The sequence below is a fragment of the Adiantum capillus-veneris genome, chromosome 23, assembly GCF_014529385.1.
Source record: "Adiantum capillus-veneris isolate H3 chromosome 23, ASM1452938v2, whole genome shotgun sequence".
In the NCBI taxonomy this organism is placed as follows: domain Eukaryota; kingdom Viridiplantae; phylum Streptophyta; class Polypodiopsida; order Polypodiales; family Pteridaceae; genus Adiantum; species Adiantum capillus-veneris.
In genome coordinates, this window is record NC_140953.1 from 84,677,178 (window position 1) to 84,684,604 (window position 7,427).

Consider the following 7,427-nt stretch of genomic DNA (forward strand, 5'->3'; position numbering starts at 1 on the left):
AGAGTTTATTCTTTCCTTTGTAAACTCCCTTCTCTTTAGCTTTGTTGGAATTGCCCTTAGGAGACTTTTGGACATTGTCCTTCCCCTTAGGCTCATTGGTACCTTTGTTTTCCGGGGGCTTATTATTTCTTTTACCCCCCGTTTGGAAATTGATTCGCGAGGCCACCATAGTATGGTGTATTACCGCCGATATGGTACGTGGCCTTTGGGAGTTGACATACTCCGCCATTTCTTCGGTTAAGCCCGCACAAAATTGTTGCTTTTGCTCTCCAAAATCCAACTTTTTGAAGACAGTGGCTTTGAGTTGTAGGTCCCAAAACTTGTCTACATATTTGTGGATGGATTCATTGGGAGAGAGCTTTAAGCTTCGCCATTCGGTGAGTACTTTGTCTTTGGCATCGGTGGCCAAAAACTGCTTCATAATGGAAGCTCTTAAAGCCTTCCATGTTCGTGGAGCTTCACCGTTGGCTCGTAGGCTAGACCACCATTGTCTGGCGGACTTTTGAAAGTGCATAGCTACATGGCGTAGCTTAGAGGACTCCGTGAAGCCCTCATCTCCAAACGCCGCATCGAATTGCTGGATAAAGGCCAAAACTTTGTCTGTAGCACTGAAGGTACCATCATAGGTAAGGAAAGAGATGCTCTTCCCTCCCTCTTTGAATTTCTTCAGCTTGGACGACCTCTTCCATGCGGCATAGGATTTCCTATGGCCTCTTCTTTTTGATGGTTCAAAAGTTGCACCATCACTTTCTTCAGAAGATGAAGAATTTGAAGAAGGTGGAGAAGAGGGTGACCTCTTTCTCGCCTTTTTCTTGTCTTGATCTTTGTCGTCTTCACCATAGCTTTCATAAGAGGAAGAGGATAAAGAAGATGGGAAGAGGGTGTCCTCTTTCTCGCCTTTTTCTTCTCTTGCTTTTTATCATCCCTCTTTGAATTATGGCGTGGAGAAGAGTGTGATGGTCTTCTCCGCTTTGGTGGTGATGGAGAGCGTTTAGCCCGCCGTCTTCGTGGAGCCATCTCCGCCGAGGTGGCGGGAGACTCGCTTCTTTCTCGTTCCTTCGGTGGAGGCTCTTGAGTTCTCCTTTGGGAAGGAGATGCATCATCAAGAAGTAAGTTCTTGAGCCCTTCATATGGATTCTCTTCTTCTTCCCGAATCGGAGAGAGACCTCTTTTGGTAGTCTCACAAGGAGGCTTCCTAGGTGTTCTCTCGTCATGGTGATGAGCTTGGAGAATCCCATGAGCACGGAGCTGCCGTTGCACTTCACTTTGGAGGGATGGATTGCCCATGGCTTGTTGAAGCCTAGAAACAAGATAATTAACAAGCATTGAAGCATCATTAGTAGCTTGCTCATGAGCAAAATCAAAGTTATCAACATTAATTTCACTCTCTTTAATATTGTCAGCCATTCTAACAATTTTTAGGTGTAAACTTTTTAAGTGTACTTTGGCACTTCAAGCCCTAGTTGCTACTCCTCTTTACCCCTTTAGAAAAAGCACTCAAGCTACTGTACCCGCGGCTTGAATACCATTAATTGCAAGGAATAGAAGAGAGGGTCTTTCGACACCAAAACAGCACCGGCTCCTGTCAAGCTTCTAATAGCTCAATAGTGGTTAAGCCGTAGGCAAGCCCCGTAGGACTCCACTATTAAGACCATAGCTCTCGACGGTGATGCCCCGTTAACTGCACAAAGGCAGGCGCACTGCAAGGCTGAAAAATCCCTATTCTACTTACTCACAGGCAATTAATAATACCAACCATTTGTAGCTAGCTTGAGGACCTCCCTTCTTGAGCAAGAAAAGAGAAACCTTGAGCTCTGATACCAATGTAACATTTAATGGCCTAGAATCTTATTTGTAGCGGAAATTAGCATGAACATAGTGGGCATTTCATTAGAATAGATTCCTAATGATAATTACAAGAGTGCTTGGGTGGAGAGAGCAACAAAAAGCATAACACCTAGTTAGATAGCATCGACAATACTTTCAAAAGAGAGAGCAATTAAACTATTGACAACAGTTGAGGACCGGATTTGCATGGAGCCGGTCCCCCCTCCAAAAGGCTTTGTATTATGGTTTCTCCCATCAAGAGAGACATTGTACAATACAATTCTTTGTGTTCCTTCAAGACTAGCTAGTGCAATGAAGATGGAAGCTTCATACACCAAGAAAAACACTTAATCAAACACAACTTGAATTATCCCCGTTCTCAGACCCAAGACCTCACACACCTTCGAAGATGGTGAGAGCTAGCAGAGTATGAGAGTAGATTGAGAGGAAAAAGAAGTATCTTACGAGAAAGAAGTACATCTCCTCACATAATCACTCATATTAGCATAGCTTAGCTTAGTAATTAGCTTGGTAGAGAAGATGAGCATGCATTGAAGCTTGGCTCTTGGTTGGATTTGCATCCACATGCCAAGAGAGTGTTGATGTAGGCTTCTATCTCACAAGCTTGGAGTAGGTGATGAGCTCTCCATTAAAGCTTGGGAGGAGATAGAGTGTTTTTCCTTCACACATGGTCAAGTGTGTGAGTGTGAGAGTGAATGCCCAGCAAAAATCAGCCCCCCCTCTCTCTTGGGCGAGCCCTAGCTGCTAAGTTAGGCTGGCTTTTTCCTCATTGGACCTCCCCAGGTCAAGCCAATAGGAATTAATCAGCATAAGTGATAGCCTTCTGACATGTGTCCCCCTTTCTCCTTTTGTGAGAGCTTTAGATAATTAAATAATTAAACTAAACTCTCATTGGACCCCTTTGCCTCCTGGCCAATAGGAATTAGGCAAGCCATGAGGCTTCTGAATGCTCATTGGACCCCTTGGGAGACTGCCCAATAGTCTTCTAGGACACTTAATTCTTATTGGTTTCTTTTATTAAATGTTTTTAAATTAATTAAACTAGATTTACTCTAGCTTAATTCTCATTGGTCCACTTCAAGGGTCTTCCAATAGGAATTGGGCACACCTTGTGGGCATCTGGCCTAGGGAGCTGACATGTGTCCCTCATTCCCTTTGTGTAAAGGGAGCCTGTGTGTGTGTGTGTGTGGTTTTCTCTCTCATCCCCTAGCTTTGGGGCTCGCCCCCTCCCATGTAGGGATGCAGAAAGACTTTTTGGGCACACACACTAAGCATCCAATTTTCCCTAAGCTTTGGACACAACCTTTGAATTTTGGAACCTTAGCATTTTGGAAGTCTTAATGGGCTGAACCTTAGGGTCTTTTTAGCCCGTTGTTTCACATGGCTCTTTTGCAGATGGCCCCCCCTTTGGATCCCTATTTTCCCTCCTTTGGATCCCTACTGTGGCCGGTCTGCTAACTTAACCAATATTCTAGCTTTTTCTCCCTTGGCACTTCCCCACATTAAATGATCAGTTTAATATGAGAAAATCATTTAGGAGAATTAGATATTGATTATTATGACATCTGGTATCCAATAATCATCATTTAGTGTCCGTTGAGTGCCCATTATGCCTTGAATTTCTCAATCAGCCTCTCAATCCGAGCGGCCCTTTGGCTGTGTGACTCTTTGGACCTTGATTCATTTTTCATCACCATCTTACCCTTCTTTCTTAGGGGCTCCTTAGACTCTTCCTCTTGTACAGTCCTAGCCTCCGCTGGAACTGTGTGGCAACTCGTGGTGCCATTGTTATTTTTTGTTCATCTTCTATGTCTTACTTTACCACTCATTCTGTGTTGGTGGGGCAGACAGGCCATTGTCCTCTTGCACCAATAGTTTTATATGCAATCTTTGTCATTGTTTCTCCACCTCAAATGTACTTGGGCTTTTTTGTACCCATACCAACCACTTGCTCATGTAGATATTGGGCATAATTCACCTCTTTGGGCACACTACTTCTCAATGCCCAAGTGATTGTAGTGGCCACTGCATGTGGAGGCTTTGTGTACTTTGTGAGTGCTTGCTGCAAACATGAAAATATTGGTTGTAAATCTTGCAGGTCTTTGCATCCCTTATGTCTAACAGGTCTCTGAATGTCTAATTGGGTTCTTGTAAGAGTAGACCTTACTTCATCTCTTCTTTCTCTAACAGAGCTACCCTTATTATGGAGGCCTAGTGCATTTGCTATGATTTGAGGTGTAATCACCACCTCTATCTTCTATCCATCCATCCAAAGTAGTAATCACTAACCCAGGGTAGTCACTTATCAAAAGACCCCTATATCATGAGGACCCAAAGGTGCATGTGATTGATACACACTTGTAGGTCTGTTGTAGACATTGGGCCACCATGTAGCGGCTCTTTACTAATAAATGAGGTTTATGGAGTGTTTTTTGGCATGCCCATCATTGGAGTAGGCATGGTAGTTCTAGTGTCATCAAGAGAAAGATGAGCTAAACTTGGAAAGGTAAAGTTATCACTTGTGGGCTCAGATTGTAGTGAGACCCTTAGAAAAACAACATATGGAGGATACATCACGCTTACCAAGGGAGTCTCCATTTGTGAAAAAGTTGGTTGCTTAGCCTTCCTTGTATCCAAGAGTCTCATGACACCCATCAAAGGCATGTGGATCCCCTTGTTCTACCTCTCTAGCTCAATGACCCTATGGATGACATAACAAACTCTTTGTTGTTGCTCCTCTATGCTTGTAGCACCCGATGTAGATTGTAGGACATCTCACCAACCTTGGGGGGTTCACTATGTGTAAAACTACCATATCACGTTGGGATGGGGGAAATGGAACAACACACATGACACAAACTCAATGCCTCTCTATAGACCAGCCGGTATCTAGCACCCCAAGCCACTCAGAAACATACACGCACGCACATTTTCTGGCAATCTCCAATGCACCGACTCGCTTATGACCGACACCAGCTATTTCCAATCACATTCATCAACTTTGCAATACACAATAGGCTCGTCGAACCTCTCTCTTCCTCTCTCTGTGCACACACACACAAAAGGCCCGGAGCCACGGCTACCACGAGCAAGAAGCACAAGACGGGATAAACAAGAAGGTGGCAGCGAAACACCAGATAATTCAATCAAACTGTAAACTCAGTTATGCATAGTAAACAAACAAAACTCTAACACAATCTTGATCACTGTCGATTTCGTGCATTGGTACGACTGGATACCCTTCCTCGGCTGCTGGTAACCCTTGGCGGCCCCTCAACACCTCCTCCTCAGCTTATCTTGCACTGCCATGCAGCCGACCCCAACCTATAGACGGCCTCTCGGCCTCCAACCTGCAAACAGCACCTCCCTGTGAGACTGGCGTCCCTTTCATGCAACCTCCACGCTACCTCGCCTTCAGTCGACCTGGTGGCCTTGACCTGCTTTTTCTCCGCTCTTGGCAACCCCTGTCGGACCTCCTGTGACCCTCCTCCTCTGATGGTGTCATCACCACACAACCCCTGGCGGTTTCTCCCCTGCACAGCAGCGCCACCCTTTGACTGGCGGCCCTTTCAGCACTCCCAACCATGCCATCCCCTGAATAGCCTTGTATGGCTAGCACCCTGGCGGCCTTCCCTGCAACAACACTCAGTTCTTGGCCTCCCCTCCTCAGCAGGGCGGCCCTCTTTACTGCCCCTCAACCATCTTGCCACCTCCCTTTGACTTGGCGACCCTCTGTGGCTTTGCCTACCCACTGTAGACCTCTCCTCATGCAAACCATACAGGTGGAGGCCCTTTTCTCTTCCGACTGCAGCTCGCCATCCCTTGGCTGCTCTCCACTCCTGCATGGCCCAAGCCGCCCTCTCTCCTCATGCAGCACGACTCCACGAGCCACCCTTTTCTGTCCAATTGCTCGTCCACTGCAGAAGCTTCATTTTTTAAATACTTTAAGCATGGAATTACTTCAAGCTTTTTTCTTACTTAGCATGTTGTTCCCACCCGGCGCCGACCGCAATCCCAAGCTCCGCCAAATGGGTGGATCGGGTAGCCGAGCCCAAATACTTCCATCTTCAAGTAGCTCCCGGCCTTCTCTTTCGAGTCGCACTTCAATTGTTTTGTAACTTGTCGATAGTGGAGGTCACCCCGATTGTGGATCCCTCCGAACTTGCCGTAATTATGACAAAAAACCTCACTTCGATCTTCAGTCCTTGAAACGGTCTTCCAAAAGAACCCCATGACCAAATAATGGGACCATAGAGTTGCCATAGAGTAAATTCCCTGCATCGACGAGCATTTTACTTATGAGAGATTAAAAAACGATGCCTGACCTGCTAATTGCCACATCTGGCATACACATCTTTGTGGGACCTATTCCCGGTTGCACCTGGAACTTGTCCAAACCTTCTACTACCACACTCTCTATTGCCATGTACCTGCTGCTGCTAACACTTTCCGTGGTCCGACACACCTTAGGTGCACCAACGTGCGTTCAAGACATGTTTGTAAAATCCCTTATCTGTGAATTTTTTAGGAATATATTATACCGTTTTCTTTTAAAATCTATAATTTTTTTCAAATTTGAAAAAATAATGCCCTTCTGTATATATATTTCTGTAAGTTTCAAGAACTTTAAATACCCTTCTGTTGAACTCACGTGATAGGTTATATTTTTATTAGGTGACCTCCCCGGGTAACCAACCCATGTGATCTGTGTGACTTGTGTATAGATCGATTAAAGTCTGCATTTGTAGTTCATACTCCCAGTTTTCATTTAGAAATGCTCCATCTAGGATTACAGTGTTAGGGGTGTCCTTTGAACTAGATGCAATGTGGCTCTCTATGGGTTGACCCTTAGTGGTTGCTAGTTAGGGAGCACTCGATTTCTCGCCTAGCATGGATGTTGACATAGGGGCCTTTGCTTTTAGCTCTCTCCATTGCTCTGCCTTCCGTAGGCTCTCGATTTCCTTTTCCCTAGCCGCAATGATATATCACTCAACCTCTTGCACTTCGGCAAGGCTTCTACCATCAGGTAATATAACCTCGGAGGGGAATAGATCTAAAGAGTCAGGGGGTGTAGTGAATGGAGTATTCACATGTACACTCTCCAAGAGCATGGGGTCTACATTGTTCATGAATGGTAAATTTGCTTCCCCACCCCCTTCATTTACATCACTAGCTCCATGTTCGGAGCGAGCGGCTCTACTAAAAGTCCCATTCAACCAGTGAAGCATGCTCGGCCCGAATTGTGGACCCATGGCATGCATGTATTGGATGGATCTATCAAGATTAGGCATCAAGTAACCTTCCACAATGTCGTAGTCAAAGGAAGAGTCACTAGATGCAATATGTGGGTCTTGAGTGGTACTACCTTGGGTTCCCGCTGAGGGCCTAGAGCCTATGTGGAGGAATGATTAGTGCCCGTGTCAATGCAGACACTCTCTATGTGATCATCCTCTAGCACATGACCAGAGCATAGGTGCATGTGACCTCAACACTCTAGAAGTGTTGGTGAGTGCCCGTGAAGACCGCTCACCTAGTTTCTTAGGTGTTTACAATCCAAATTTTTTGTCCTTTTTCTAACC

General features: G+C 45.4%; 1 pseudogene; it reads right to left on the bottom strand.

Moving 5' to 3' along the window:
- Positions 1-4,708: 4,708 nt before the first annotated feature.
- LOC147428093 (uncharacterized) lies at positions 4,709-6,139 on the bottom strand (annotated as a pseudogene).
- Positions 6,140-7,427: the final 1,288 nt, after the last annotated feature.